The sequence below is a fragment of the Dasypus novemcinctus genome, chromosome 18 (assembly GCF_030445035.2).
Source record: "Dasypus novemcinctus isolate mDasNov1 chromosome 18, mDasNov1.1.hap2, whole genome shotgun sequence".
NCBI classification, from domain to species: domain Eukaryota; kingdom Metazoa; phylum Chordata; class Mammalia; order Cingulata; family Dasypodidae; genus Dasypus; species Dasypus novemcinctus.
Window position 1 is genome coordinate 41,339,316 of NC_080690.1, and position 16,759 is coordinate 41,356,074.

Here is a 16,759-nt window from a genome sequence, read left to right on the forward strand (position 1 = left end):
GAATATAGATGCAAAAATCCTCAACAAAATACTGGCAAACTGAATCCAACAGCACATTAAGAGAATTATACACTATGATCAAGTGGGATTTATACCTGGTATACAAGGGTGATTCAATGTAATATACCCTATTAACAGAATGAAGGAGAAAAAAACCATGATCACCTCAATTGATGCAGAAAAGGCACTTAACAAAATCAAACAAACTTCTTGATAAAAGCACTTAGATAGCTAGGAGTAGAAGGAAAATTCCTCAGCATAATAAAGGACCTGTATAAAAATCCCACAACTAGCGCCACACCTAATGGTAAAAGACAGAGCTTTCCCTCTAAGATCCGGAACAAGACAATGATGCTCAGTGTCATCCCTGTTATTCAACATTGTGCTGGAAGTTCTTGCTAGAGCAAAGGCAAGAAAAGGGGGAAAAGTCCATGCAAATTGGAAAGGAAGAAGTAAAATTTTCACAATTTGCAGATAACATGATATGATATAGAGAAAATCCTGAAAAATCCATAATAATGTTCCTAGAGATGATAATCAATGAATTCAGCAAAGTGGCAGGGTAGAAGAGCAATACCACAAAACCACTTGTATTTCTGTACCTAAGCAATGAACAATCAGAAGAGGAAATCAAGAAACAAATTCCATTCACAATAACAACTAAAAGAATCAAATATCTAGAAATAAATCTAACCCAGGATATTAAGGACTTATACATGGAAAACTATAAAACATTGCTAAAGTAAATAAAAGACCAAAAAAATGGATTGAATTCTGTGTTCATGGATTGGAAGACTAAATATTGTTAAAATGTCAATCCTACCAAAAGTGAGTATTAGATTCAATGTAATCCCAATCAAAATTCCATAAGTGACTTCTTTGCAGAAATGGAAAAGCCAAATCATCAAATTTATATGGAAGGATAAGGGAGCATAAATAGCCAAAGCAATCTTGCAGAAGAATGAAGTCAGAGGATTAACATTTCTCAATCTTAAACCTTTTTACAAAGCCACAGAAATCAAAACAGCATGATGCTGGCACAAGGACAGACATGTAGATCAATCAAATTGAATTGAGATCTCAGAAATTATCCCTCACATTGATGACTGTAGCAGTTTGAGATTATTTATGAATTCCAAAAAGAGAGATTATGTTTGTGAACTGGTCTGTTCCTCTGGGCATGATCCCCTTTTATTGTATTAGATTCAGCTGAGATATCTTTGATTCAATTATGTTAGGCTTAGGGCTTTGATTTGATCACATCAGTATGGTGTAACTCAGGATTAATCCCCTGCCCCCTTGGTGGGCTATGTAAATGGACACTCACTCAAGAAGACACACAGAAAAGATACACGTAGGAAGAGAGAAGCTCTGTAGATACCAGAGGAAAGAACTTTGTCAGCTTTCATCCTGTGGCCCTGGGAAAAGAGATGAGTCATTTGCCCAATAGTTTACAGCTGACCTTATGAAGGGAACAGAGCAGCTGAGACCAGAGAGAGACAAGCCCTGTATCAGCCTACAGCTGAGACTGGAAGAAGCTGGGCCCATGGAGCCTTAAGAGGAAGAAGGAAGGAGAGACCAGGCAGAGGTTGCCTGCCATCTTGCTTTGACACATAGCAACAGACTTTGGTGAGGAAATAACCTTGAATTGGACTCTTTAGGTCCTTGTAACTGTAAACTTTTATCCCAAATAAATACTCTTTATAAAAGCCAACAGATTTCTGGTACTTTGATCATTACCCTTTTGGCTGACTAATACAATGACCAACTGATTTTTGACAAGAGACAAAGACCACTCAATTGGAAAAGACAAAGACTAGTCTTTTCAACAAATGGGACTGGGAAAATTGGATTTTCATTTTCAGAAATAAAAGGAGGATCCCTACTTCACAATTTTACAAAAATGAATACAAAATGAATCAAAGACCTAAATATAAAAGCCAGAACTATCAAACTCCTAGAAGAAAATATAGGTAATTATTTTCAGGACCCTGTGTTAGGTAATGATTTCTTAGATTTTACACACAAAGCACAAGCAACAAAAATAAAAACAGTTAAATGGGACCTCATAAAAGTTTAAAACTTTTGTGCTTCAAAGGACATTATCATGACAGGAGAACTTTAATCTACACAATGGGAGAAAATATTTGGAAACCACATGTCTGATAATGGTTTAATATCCAGAATATATAAAGAAGTCCTTCAACTTAACAACATAGAGACAAGCAACCTAAATAAAAAATGGTCAAAAGACTGGAATAGACATTTCTCCAAAGAAGATATAGGAATGGCCAAAAAGTACATGAAAGAAACTCAACATCACTAGCCATCAGAGAAATGCAAACCAGAACCACAATGAAATATCATTTCACACCCATTATAATGGCTGCCACTAAAAAATAAAAATGAAAATTTACAAGTGTTGGAAACATTGCAGAGAAATAGGAACACTCATTCATTTATGGTGGCAATGTAAAATGGTATAGCCACTGTAGAAGACAAGTTGGTGATTCCTCAGAAAGTTACATATAGAATTACCATATAACCCGGCAGCCCCTCTGCTAAGTATATACCTAAAATAATTGAAATCAGGGCTTCAAAAGATATTTGCATACTGACGTTCATAGTGACATTATTCACAATTGCTAAAAGATAGACGCAATCTAAGAGTCCATCAACTAAAGAATGTATAAATGAAATGTGGTATATATATATATACAATGGAATATTATTCAGTCATAAGAAATGAAGTTCTGATACATGTGACAACATGGATGAACCTTCAAGACATAATATTGAATGAAATAAGCCAGACACAAAAGGGAAAATAGTGTATGATCTCATTGATATGAAATAATTAGAATAATTAAATTCAAATTACTCTGGTCAGAATCTAGAATATAGGTTGCCAGGGGTGGGGTGGAGATATGGAAGGGGAAATTGACACTTAAAATGTACAGAAATCCTATTTGGAACGATGGAAATGTTTTGTTAATGGATGGTGGTGATGGTAGCACAACATTGTGAACATAATAGCACTGAAATATACATTATATCTGAATTTGGTTAAAAGGGGAAGTATTAGGGTATATATATATTGTAACAGAATAAAACATTTTTTAAAAAAGTACAAAATCTACTCTGCACTACATAAACAGTGAACCCTAGATTAAACCATTGACTATCATTAATAGTACAATTATAAAAGTGTGTTATCATAAGTTGTAATAAACGTCGCACACCAATGCAAGGTGTTAATAATAGTGTGGTAAGTGAGAATCCTGTATTTTATGTATAATTGTTCTGTAAACAATCATAACTTCTCCAATAAAGAAAAAAAGAAAAAAAAGCCTGAAAAAATTAAAAGACTATAAAAAATATACCATGCCAACAACAATTGAAAGAAAGTAGAAAAGGTATATTTCAGACCAAAGAATATTACCAGGATAAAGAAGTTCATTTTAAAATAAAAAATGGTCAGTCCATCCAAGGGACTCAACAAATCTAAATTTTTATACATTTATTGCCATAGCTTCAAACCACGTGGAGCAAACCTGAGAAATAGACAAAGCCACTATTAAAATTAGATATCTCAATACCCCCCTCTCAACAGTTGATAGAACACCTACACAGAAAATTAGCAAGTGTATAGAAAACTTGAATAACACTGTCAATAAACTTGACCTAATTGACACTTACAGTACTCTCACCCAATAACAGCAGACTAAATATTGTTTTCAAGTACACATGGAACATTTGCTAAGATAGATCATATTCTGGTCCATAGGATAATCTCAGTGATTTTAAAAAAGATTCAAGGGAAACAGATCTGGCTCAAGCAATTGGGCACCCATCTACCATATAGGAGGTCCAGGGTTCGATTCCTGGGGCCTCTTGGTGAAAGGCATGCTGGCCCGCACAGTGAGCTGGCCTGAGGGGAGTGCTGGCCCACACAGAGTACTGGCTCATGTGGAGTGCTGGAGCAGCAAGATGATGCAATGAAAAGAGACACAGAAGGGCGACAATAAGAGACATAGCAGACCAGGGAGCTGAGGTGGCACAAAGATTGAGTACCTCTCTCCCACTCTGGAAGATCCTAGGATTGGTTCCTGGAGCCACCTAAAGAGAAGATAAGCAGACACAGAAGAACACACAGAGCGCAGACAGTGAGCACAAAACAATGAGGCGTGGGGGGAGAAATAAATAAAACAAATTAAAAAAAAGATTCAAGTTACACAGTGTGTTCTCTGGCTACGATGGAATGAAGTTAGAAATGAATAATGGAAAGATCTTTGTAAAATCCTCAAATATTTGGAAACAAAATAATACAGTGCTAAGTAACCCATTAGTCAAAGAAGAAATCAAAATTGAAAACCAAAAATGTTTTTAACTGAATGAAAATGATAATACACTATATTAAAATTAGTGGAATATTGCTAAAGGAGTACATAATTTGTGGGATGCACTAAGGCAGTATTTACACGGAAATTCATAGCACTAAACATTTATATTGCAAAAGAAGAATTTTCTCAAATCAATGACCTCATTTTTCACCTAAAAAACTAGAAACAGAAGAGCAAATTAAACTCAAAGTAAGCAGAATAAGGAAATAATAAAAATCAGAGTGGAAATTAATGAAATAGAAACAGAAAAATAGAGAAAACCAATGAAACCAAAAGCTGGTTCTTTAATAAGATCAATATAATTCGTAAATGTCAAGTTATATCAATGAAGGAAAAAGAGCTGCAACAGATTCTTGATGACAGCCAGACAAAGTGTAGCTTTCAATATAAATCTCCAGACCTCACTGCAGCTGTGGGGGATGACATTCCCAGCACAGGGGCTGGGGCAGAAACTCTATACCATAAAACACATGGGCTTCCTATGACTAGGAAGACACAGCTTGGTCTTGATTTTGTTGCCATCTAGAACTGGACTCTTCGACCCTGGTGGCCATGTATTCTTGGAGGGGCCTTGCAGTGGCTACCTGTGGCTTCCTGAGCTTGCTTAATCTTCTTCAACCTCTGGGAAGGCCGGAGTGAGATGATTTGACTATAAGCTACACTTTAGACCTCATACCATGGAATCTGGCTCCTGCGTTATTTTCATATTTCATGTTTTAATTTCAGTGTGTTTATAGGTTTGAAGCCAGGCTAGAACACACAAAACAGGTTTGGGGAAAAGAATAGTCTTACCCTGATGCAAAAGGAAAAATGAAACCATGCCAGTATGTTTGAAATTCCTAAAGCATGACTGATAATGACTGTGAGAGAGCCTTGGCACTATTGAAACTAACTCAGTGCTCACCATGGAAAGCAGTTCCACCTGAAGACAGTGGGGCATGTGGTGTGGAACCTGCAGCCTTGCGGTTAGGCAAGTACTTTGTCTTTCTCTTGGACGGTCTGGAAGAATGGGAACTTGCGGTAAGTGGTCCTGAAGCACTCACTTTGTTACCCCAATGTGAGATGTTCCTTCAGAGGCCAGGCTCTGTAGGTTTGAACACTTTGAAGTCTTTTCTTCTTCCTCTTCCTCGTCCTATTTCTTTTTGAGGGCATCCAGTCCAAACTCTGGGCTTACTAGTTAGCGACAGGGGTTCTTCAATGGGGGGGGTTTGGAAGGACAGAGTCTGTCCTTTTCTGAGCCAATACAGGGGAAGCCACTTGCTCCGAGGCTACTTGGGGGGTTCTCTGAGACCTATGACTTCTAGCTTGGATTTTTCTGAAGGGAAATAGGCCAATTTTTGTCCAATTTGGGGGTGTTTCTTTGGAGTATTTTCTAGTTGTATATGAATACATGATCCAAGGAAAAGGCTAGGGAAAAAACACAGTTGGCTTTAAAAGTCATGATAGTTTTAGGTCAGCTGCTAGCTAAGGCAAAAATAAGTCTTCTTTTCATAAATTCTTGCTTTTTCTGAAAAAACATAGTTCCTGAGTTACCAATATTCTTGATCAGTGTTTAGAGAAAATATTCTATCTTTTTTTCCCTTGGGCAACTTCACTTCTTGGAGTCTCAGTGTTTTCAATTATAAGATGTGGATAACAACAGGACCTACTGCCCCCTTTATATGAACCTAAAATTAGCACTATCACCATTAAAAATAAGTATCAGAGACTTAAATCTTGGGTTGATTCATATGCAGGTTGAGCCCTGTATCTCAATAGAGTTGCAAAATCTACTTTCTAGTTCATCAGACTTGCCTAGGATAACTAACAAAATGATGAAGATGGATGCAGTAGTTTGATATGGTTATGAATTCCAAAAATAGATATTGGATTATGTTTGTAATCTGGTCTGTGCCTGAGTGTGATTTAGTTATGATTGGGGCTTTGATTGGGCCACGCCATTAGGGCATTGAGTCCCCGCCCCTTGGTGGGTGGGGGTCACAGATAAAAGGCATGGCAAAGGACAGAGTTGAGGGCTCTTAATGTTGGAGTTTTGATGTTGGAGTTTGGTGCCGAAGCCTTAAGCTGGAGCTCCAGGGAAAGACAACAGAGCTGTTTGCCTGATAGTCTACAGCTGACCTTGTGGAGAGAGGCAAAGCCTAGAGAGCCTCATAGTCTACAGCTGACCTTGTGGAGAAAACAGAGGTGCTGAGCCCAGAGGAACCCAGGAAGCCTGAATCCTCACAGACATTGGCAGCCATCTTGCTCCAACATGTGAAAATAGACTGGCGAGGGAAGTAACTTATGCTTTATGGCCTGGTGTCTGTATCCCAGATAAATACCCTCCTGTCCCAAAGAAATACCCTTTATAAAAACCAACCAATTTCTGGTATTTTGCATCAGCACCCCTTTGATTGACTAATACAATGGACAATAAAGGATCTTCCTTCCCCATGGATTTTTAAAGAGGATTTAATCATAAAATTATCATAAAGAGCCTAGTGGTGTCTGATACATAATATGCTTTCAGTTTAAGTTAGCTGTTGTTAGTATTTCAGTCAGATGATCATGTTTGTATAGATGGTAAGTCAGTTTGCTTCTCTAGATTTTCGGAGTGGTAACTGATATTGGGATCAGTCTATGAAAATAAATCAAGTAGCTTCCTCAAAAATAAATAATTGAACTTGTAATTAAAAACCTTAAAACCACTGGAGTCATGAAAATTGATTGTGGTGATGAATGCACAACTCTGTGATTATATTAAAAGCCATCGATTGTGTACTTTTGATGGATTGTATGGTATGTGAATGCATCTCAATAAAACTGCTTAAAAACAAACAAACAAAAACTTCCTGTAAAGAAAACTATAGGCCTAGGTGGTTTTCCCTTGTGAATATTATCAAACGTTTAAGGAAGAAATAATACTAATTCTATACAAACACTTCCAGAAAATTGAAGAGAAAGCAATATTTCCACTCCATTCTATGAGGGCAGCATTACCTAGATATCAAAACCAGACAAAGACATTACAAGTAAAGGAAGCTCAGACCAATATCCCTCATGAACATAGATGCAAAAATTCTGAACAAGATTTTAAGAAATCAAATCGCATAACATATAAAGAGGATGATATATGATAACCAAGGGGTGCCAGTTTGGGTTAGCATCTGAAAAGTAATCAAAGCAATTTGCCATACTCACAAACTAAGCAAAACCATATTATCACTTCAATAGACACAGAAAAGCATATAACAAGACTCAATATCCATTACTGATAAAAAAATTCTTAACAAATTATGAATAGAAGGGAATTTCTTCAATCTAAAAAACTTACAGCAAACATCATACTTAATGATAAAAGCCTGAATGCATTTTTCCAAGAGGTCAACACAAGGATGTTTACTTTCACTGTTTTATCAATATTGTACAAAAAGTGTTAGCTAGTGGAATAAAATGAGAAAAACAAATAACATGTATCTATATTAGAGAAAAAGTAAAAATAACTTTATTTGCAAGTGATGGGATTCTCTATGTAGAAAATAGAATCTATAGAATACTCTAGAACAAATAACTGTGTTTAGCAAGGTTGCAGGATACACGAACAATACACAATCAGGAACTGAAATGAAAAATACCAAAGCCAGGCCCAGACATTCCAAGATAAGAAAACTACAGACTAATTTCACTTGGGAATCTGGATGCAAAAATCCTCACCAAGACACTAGCAAAGCAAATACAACAGCACTTTAAGAGAATTATATATCATGTTCAAGTGGGGCTTATCCCAGGAATCCATGAGTGGTTCAACAGAAGAAAATCAACAATGTAATATATCACATTGAAAGAAAGAAGGAAAAAATTACATGATCATCTCAGTTGGAACAGAAAAACAAAACTCAGTACCCTTTCATGATAGAAACACAGAAAAATAGTAATAGAAGATAACTTCTTCAACATGATAAAAGGCATATATGAAACATGCACAACTAACATTATACTCAGTGTTGAAAGACTGAATGCTTTCCCTCCAAGAGCAGGAAGAAGACAAGAAGACCTGCTTTCATCACTGCTGTTCAGCATTGTACTGGATCTATCAAGAGCACTTAGGCAAGAAAAAGAAAGAAAAGGCATCCAAATTGGAAAGGAATAAGTAATACTATCTCTCTTCACAGACAACATGATCCTTTAAAATATAAAATCCCCAAATATCCATAAGAAAACTATTAGAACTAATTGACAAATTCAAGCAAAGTCACAGTGTATAAGATTAACATGCAGAAATCAGTGGTGTTTTTATACACCAGCAATGAACAAATTAAAATGGGAATTAAGAAAAAATTCCGTTTACAAATAAAAAAATAAGGTATCTAGGAATAAATTTAACAAGGTGGTAAAAGACTTGTACACTAAAAACCACAAACCCTTACATTGAAAAAGACTTAAATGAATAGCTAGACAAACTCTGTTCATGGATTGGGAGACTTAGTATTGTTAAGATGTCAGGGGAAACGGACTTTGGCCCAGTGGTTAGGGCGTCCGTCTACCATATGGGAGGTCCGCGGTTCAAACCCCGGGCCTCCTTGACCCGTGTGGAGCTGGCCATGCGCAGTGCTGATGCGCGCAAAGGAGTGCCTTGCCACCCAAGGGTGTCCCCCGCGTGCGGGAGCCCCACACGCAAGGAGTGCGCCCGTGAGGAAAGCCGCCCAGCGTGAAAAAGAAAGAGCAGCCTGCCCAGGAATGGTGCCGCCCACACTTCCCATGCCGCTGAGAACAACAGAAGCGGACAAAGAAACAAGACGCAGCAAATAGACACCGAGAACAGACAACCAGGGGAGGGGGGGAAATTAAATAAATAAATAAATCTTTAAAAAAAAAAAAAAAAAAGATGTCAGTACTACCCAAAGTGATCTACATATTCAATGCAATCCCTAACGAAATTCTAGCAGCAGTTTTGCTGAAATGGAAAATCTGACCCTCAAATTAATAGAGAGGGAATAGAGAACAGCATAGGGATTTGGCAATGAATTCTTAGATATGACACCAAAAGCATATACAATAGAAAAAACAATAGATAAATTTGACTTCATCAAAATTAAAGACTTTTGTGCATCAAAGGACATTATCAAGACAAATTACACCATGGAAGAAAATAGCCACAAACTATCAGAAAAAGGCTTAATAGCCAGAATATAAAAAGAACTTTTACAATGCAAAAACAAAAAGAAAAACATTCTGATTTAAAAATGGGCAAAGGACTTGAACATTTTTAAAGAGAATATGCAAAGGACCAAAAATCACATGAAAAGAGTTTCAACATCATTAGCCACTAGGGAAATCCAAATCATAACCACAGTGAGATACCACTTTGTACCCAGAAGGATGGCTATTATTTAAAAGCTCAGAAAATAACATGTTCTCAAGAGGATGCAGAGAAATTGGAAATCTAATGTACTGCTAGTGGGAATATAAAATGGTGTAGCCACTGAGGAAGGCAACATGGCTGTTCCTTAATAAATTAGATATAGTATTACCATATAATCTGGCAATTCCATTCTGGTTATATACCCAAAGAAAGTGAAAACAGGGTCTCAACAGATACCTGTACACCAGTATTCATGGCAGCAGTATTCACAATAGCCAAAATTTAGACACAACCCAAGTGTCCATTGACTGATTAAAGAATAAATGAAGTGTGGTATATACACACCTTGGAATATTATTTATCCATAAAAGGGAATGAAATTCTCATACATGTGACCACATGGGTGAACCTTGAAGAAATCCGGTTGAGTGAAATAAGTTAGACACAAAGGGACAGATATTTTCTGATTCTACCTATATGAGTTACCTACACTAGGAAAATTCAGAGCCATAAAACTAAATAGTGGTTACCAAGGACTAGAGGAGGGGAGAATGTGACGTTAATGGGTACAAAGTTTCTGTTTAGAAAAAAATGTAGATGTTCTGGAAATAGTGGTAATGGTTCACAACATTGGCACTGAATTGTACATTTAAAAATAGTTAAAATGGCTTTGTGTTACACATCTTTTACGCCAATAAAAATGCAAAAGCAGGCAAATAAATTCATGGCAATAAATTTATTTGCAATACTTTAAAATATACCACTTATAGTAGTACAAAAAATATGAAATACTTAGGGATAAATCTGACAAAAGATAAGCAAGATCTGTATACAAAAATTACAAAATATTAATAAGAAAAATTAAAGAACCCTAAATAAATAGAGATGTCTTGTTCATGGATCAGAAAACTCAATTTTTTTTTTAAGGAGGTACTGGGGATTGAACCTGGGACTTCATATGTGGGGGGCAGGTGCTCAGCCATTAAGCTACATGTACTCCTGAGACTCAATATTTTTAAGATGTAAATTCTTCCCAAATTTGTCTACAGATTCAAAGCAACCCCAATCAAAATACCTGTGAGCTTTGTTGCTGAAATTGAAAAGCTGATTCTAAAATTCATTTGGAAGTGCAAAAGAAGTAGAAAAGCCAAAGTTGGAGATTAATGTTACCTGTTCTCAAGACTTATTATACAGGAACCATAATCAAGGCAGTGTGGTGCTGGTGTAAAGAGAGAGTAAGAGATGAATGGAACAGAATAGAGAGTCCAGAAATAGACCCGCACAGAGGTAGACAACTTATTTTCAACAATAGTGCAAAGGAATGAAGTAACATCAAAAGCATAATCCTCAGATTAAAAAATTGATAAATTGGACTTCATCAAAATTAAAAACTTCTGCTCTCTGAAAGACACCATTAGAAGAGTGAAATGACAAACCACAGACTGGGAGAAAATGTTAATCTGATAAAGAACTTGTTTTTAGAATATATAGAGAACATTCAAAGCCCCGTAATAAAAACAACAACAACAACAACAACAACAACAAATTAACCAATAAAATATGGCTAAACATTTGAATAGACACTTCATCAATGAAGCTATATGGATGACAGATAAGCACCTGAGAAGATGTTCAATGTCATTAGTCATTAAGGAAAAGCAAATCTACACCACGATGAGCACAGTGATGCACAATGAGCCACTGCTACACATCTATTAGAATAGTTAAAACTAACAAGACTGAACATGGTGTTGGTGAAGATGTGGAAAAACTAGAACTCTTTTGCACTGCTGATTTGAAAAAGTTGTATGATTTCTTAAAAATTTCAGTACATTCTTGTCATACAATCTGACCATTCCATCTTAGATATTAATCAAGGGAAATGAAAGCATGTGTTCATGAAAAAATCTAGTACATGAATGCTCACAGCAGTTTAATTTTTTATAGCTACAAACTGGCAGCAAATCAAATGTCCACCAACAGATCAATGGATAAACAAATTGTGGTACATCCATACAGAGGAATATTACTTATCAATAGAAGCAGTGAGCTACTGAAACACACACAACATGGGTGAAACTCAATTATGCTTAGTTTAAGAAGACAGACCTTAAAATATATCATATGATCACATGCATATAAAACTCTAGAAACTGCAAACTAATCTTGGGAGACAGAAAGCATAGGAGTGTTTGCCTGGGGACTGGGAGCAAAGGACAGGAGGAAGGGATTTCTAAGGTCAGGGGGACACTTTGGGGAGTGATGGATAGGTTCATTACCTTGACTGTGATAATGGTTACATGGGTCAAAATTTATGAGATTGTATACTATGAATGTGTTCAATTTCATATGTGTAAATGATACTTCAATAAAGCTGTTTCAACAAAAAAGAAGGCGGTGGAAAATAAAGGAGAAGAGTGCTCCACGCAGGCAGAGATAACAGTAGGTTCTGAGTTCGTTTCCTCTCTCCACCCCGTCTCTCTGGGTCAGTCATGCAAGACCTTGCAGGTCTTGGGAGGTCTGCCTGTGCTGTGTGACCCCCACAGCCGCCTATGGATGGATGTGGTGAGGCTGCATGGAACTCCCGGAGGCGTGGGAGCTCGGCCCACCTAGGAGGCCCCATGAGGGCAGGGAGCACTCCTCAGACTCCAGCTCGAGGGCCTTATGGTGGCAAGAATTTTGAAATCAAAGAAAAATGATCCTTTCCTGATTTTAAAAATTTCTAGTGGGTCCCTTGTTGGGTGTCGCAGAAGGTGGCAGAAGAGACCTGAGTAGGTGTGCGCCTGGGACACTCTCAGGTATCTCAAGTTCTCTCTTTCTCCCTCTTCCCTCCTCCTCTTTTTCACTTTTCCTTTCCTCATTTCTGAGACATACATCAACCGCATGCATAGAGAAAGTCTCCTTTCTCAGCAGACACGTGTATACACATCCATATACATATAGAGCGTGGTTTCCCTTTCCATTTTTTAAGATCAAAGTAATACCCCAAGAGATGAGTGAAAATGTGAAAATTTTTTGAGAAGTTGGCTATAATGGGGAAAAAAGGAAATTAACTCCCTGTGTCCCTACTCAAGGTGGTGACTGGGCCGGGGAGGGGTCACTGATGAGTGTTCCCACTAAACACAGGCTCCAGTAGCCTTTATCTTTGGGAGAGCGGCCGATGACGTACTGCCATCAGCATCCACTTGCACACCGGAGAGGCTTGGCTCAGGAGCAGGATGAACCAGTACTGTCAGCAGTTTCCTTCTCCCAAAAGGGTGGAGAAGAAGGTAGCAGGAAGTTAAAGCCCCGAGAGCAATCCAAAGGTCCTTAGCAGCAGCAGCTCTGCATGTGAGCCTTCTGCCCCATAGAAAGGGAGCAGACAAGTGGCTCTCCTCTTCAAAAGTCCCAATGCAAAACAAGTTTACACAAACAAACTAAAGAGCAAACAAGCAGAACTGTGAAAGGAAGAGGTGTCAAGCATGGTTTTGCTAATGTTTCTGATTCTCCTCTCTTAGTGCAAAAATGCAAGCTGCCTTTTCTGGCAGAAGCCTGGGGCACCTTTGCGTGCGTTTTTAAAGGACAGTGGTTACAAGGAGCATGCCTGTGAGGAGAAAGGGGGGAGCCACAGTCTGAAAGGCTGCCTGTTGGGAACTTTCCTGAAGATCTCCCATGATAAGAAACTATCTGCCAAGCACTGTGCTAGGTGTTAGCAGAGGATATAAAAACACATAAAACATGGATGCTGTCCCCAAGGAACTTACAGTCTCGTGGAATAGATCAACAAATAAATAGATAAGCACTAACCAGGACTCTACGAGACATGCTGTAGCAGAGGGGTGCTTAACACAGCATGGAGGTGGGGTGGGAATCAAGGAAGGCTTCCTGAGGGAGGTCATGTCTAAGCTGAGTCTTAAAGAACACATGGGTTTAGGCAAATAATTGGGAGAAGGGCATGCCTGGGGCGGAAGTAGAAGGAGCAGACTCAGGGGTGCATAAAACACTTAGTATACGTGCAGGGGAGAAACCACAAGCAGTTTGATATTCCTAGAGTACAAAATGTGAGTTGGGGAGTAATTGGAAATGAGTTGGGATCTTGGCGAGTGTGGAACACCATGCCAGGGATCTTGAGCGCATCACCCTTAGGTGACAGCAGCTGGGCGACTAGTTAGGGAATAATTGTAACCAAGTTTACATAAGAAATAATAAAGCAGTGGGCATAGGAATGATTTGAGAACTATTTAGGATGTAGAATGAGTAGGTCTTTGTAATTGATGCAAGTGGAAGGTAAAGGACAGGAGCAAGTCAGGAAGACCAGCAGATTTCTGGCGTGAGCAATTGCAGAAGCGGTGGTTCATCCCCGAGCTAGGACGCAAAGGAAATGGAGCCAATTCGAGAAGAAAGATGGATGAGTTCACTTTGGGAAATGTTGAATTCCAGCTGCCTTTGGGATATTCAAGATGCACCAGGGAGAGGATGTAACTAGAGATATTAGATATGGGAGAAATCAGGTTACAATGAGACTCTCAATTCAAACTTGATCAATGAAACTTAAGGGCACAAATTGTAGGAGTCAGAAGAAAAGAAACATCCAAACAGAGTCTGTCACAAAGGCAGATACCCCGAGGAGTACGTGACAGTATTGGTGAGTCGCGGCAGAGGACCCTGAGCCCTGCTCTGTCCAGGTTCTTCTTACAAAGGGATAGGGAGGAAGTGCCTACTGCAGTCACTGTTTACTTGTAGGTAGTGTGCGAGGTCTTTTTTATTCGTTAGCACAGATGGTGTACAGTATCTTTCTCCTTCACCAGCTGCAATGTAGAGACTCCACTATATTATCTCTCATAAATATGTCTGATGTTATGTTCTTTTTTATAGTTTTCAAAGCAACTTATTTGGAAATAATTTCAAGCAAAGAAAAGTGACAAGAATAGTTCAAAGAAAATCCATATGCCCTTTACCTAAATTTAACTATTGTTAACATTTTGCCCCACTTGTTTAATCACTTGCTCATTCAATCTTCTCTCTCTCCCTTCCTTCCATTCATCCTTCCAAGTTTTCCTCAATCAGGTGAGACTAAGCTGTCCTCAGAATTGCCCTTTGCCCCTAGATACTTAAGTATCTATTTTCTAAGACTAAGGATGTTCCTTAATATAATCCTATATAATCTCGGTGCAGTTATGAACTTCAATACATTAAAAATGATACAGTACTTTAATCTATTACACCATCTAGTTGACCACACAATGGCCTTTCTAGGCTCTCTTTCCCCTCCCATACAGGATGCAATCTAAGACAAGGTATTGCACTTAGCTGCCGTGTCTCTTTAGTTCCCATTACTCTGGAACGTGTCCTCAGCCCTTTTTTCTCTTATGACACTGATAGTTTTGAAGGCTATGGTCCTGCTTTTGGGGTTTGTCTTCTGTTTCCTCATGGTTAAGGTTAGCTATTCTGGGCTGGAACTCTTCTCCAGGTCTCACATCTGGGAGCTCAGGGCCTCCAGTTGGTGGCTAGTGTGTCAAGGAGTGTGGTTCCCACTGAATCGTTACTATTTTTAATAACCTGTAGGGAGGCACTTTGAGACCATATAAATCAATATCCTTTCCCCTATCAGAATATCCCCTCCAGATTTAGCATCCATGGCTAGTTCTGCCTGTACCCGTCTTGACTGTTACAAAGGCAAAATGATAATTTTCCACCTCCAGCACTGCTCCCACATTTACCAGGAAGCACTCAGCATTCGACTCTATGTGACAGCCCACTCTTCTCTCCCATTTACTGATTTATTTATCTATTTATTATCAATATGCTTGTAGGGATCTCCCCCCCCAATGTTATAAAACTGCAAGCTAACAAATTGAACCTGTTTCCCTAATACCCCAAGACTGCCCTTCCTTGGAGAGCAGCTTGAAGACAGAATGGCTCTCCCCCAGGGATGGAAGTACAGGGTGCCCAGCCCCAGCTGTCTTAAGGGAGCCCCAGGTGCTGTGCCTGTCCCTACCAGGCCAGAGGCTGACTGGATGAAGGCCAGGGCCAGGGAACCTGCTCAGGCTGGCATTGCAAGGTGCCAGGCACACCTGAGCAGACAGGCAGGTGTGACAGATGCCCTGGATGGCCTGGGGCTGGCTGTGCCTTGTGCACACACAACCGTTCTGCCCCCCCCTAACTCCCCCTGCCAAACCGCCCCTGCTTCCTGGCTAGCTCAGGTGTGCTGCACCTGTGGCCTGTTGGCAGCTCTCTTGCCCGCAGTGCTGGGGAGCTGTCAGGTTAAAAGCTGGCTAGCTCGAGCTGATCCCACACGCGAGCTGTTTTATTTCCCTCTCTCGCTTACATGGCTTCGGTGTGCTTTTATAAATATTTCACTAGCCTTGCTAAAGTCTATTTCATCTCTCTCTTAAATTTATTAAATATAAATGCAGCAACAACTCTACCATAAGTCTCTCTTTGCTGTCAAAATCTCAGGCTCCTGTGGAAGTAAATATAATTTGCTTTGTTTACCATGGCTGACTCACAGCCCTATCTGCTGGATCAACACCTCCCATGCCCCCAAATCTCCCTCTTTTCATTAGCAGGGGTCCGCCACATCATTGTGCAGGGCACAGGGGGCACTGTTTCCACTTTGAAAGTGGCATGAAAGAGAACCAGGCAGGGCGGTTCCCCACGACTTGCAGGCAGGGAACCCCTTGGTCTGTTGGTCTCTCCCTGGCATCCTCAGTGAGCAAAGGGTGGTCTGTACTCGTCCCCCAGACCTGAGCAGGTCCTGAGGCTCCTTGGAGCCTAGCTTTGCTCCTCGGATCTCTTTTGGACAAAAGAGTCCATCTGCACAGCTCATGACTTGGCCAGAGGAGACAGCCTGCTGTGAATGACCGAGGGCCCCGAGCCCCCCTCCTGGCAGCCCCAGCGCCAACAGAACCAGGGATATGGCAGGAATTCTGGTCCCCAAAAGCAAGCCATGAGCTCCACCTCCAAGCCCCCTGCCACTTCCTTTGTTCTTTGTTAATTGCAAAATAAACACAAACCTTCCCACTGACTGTGGGAA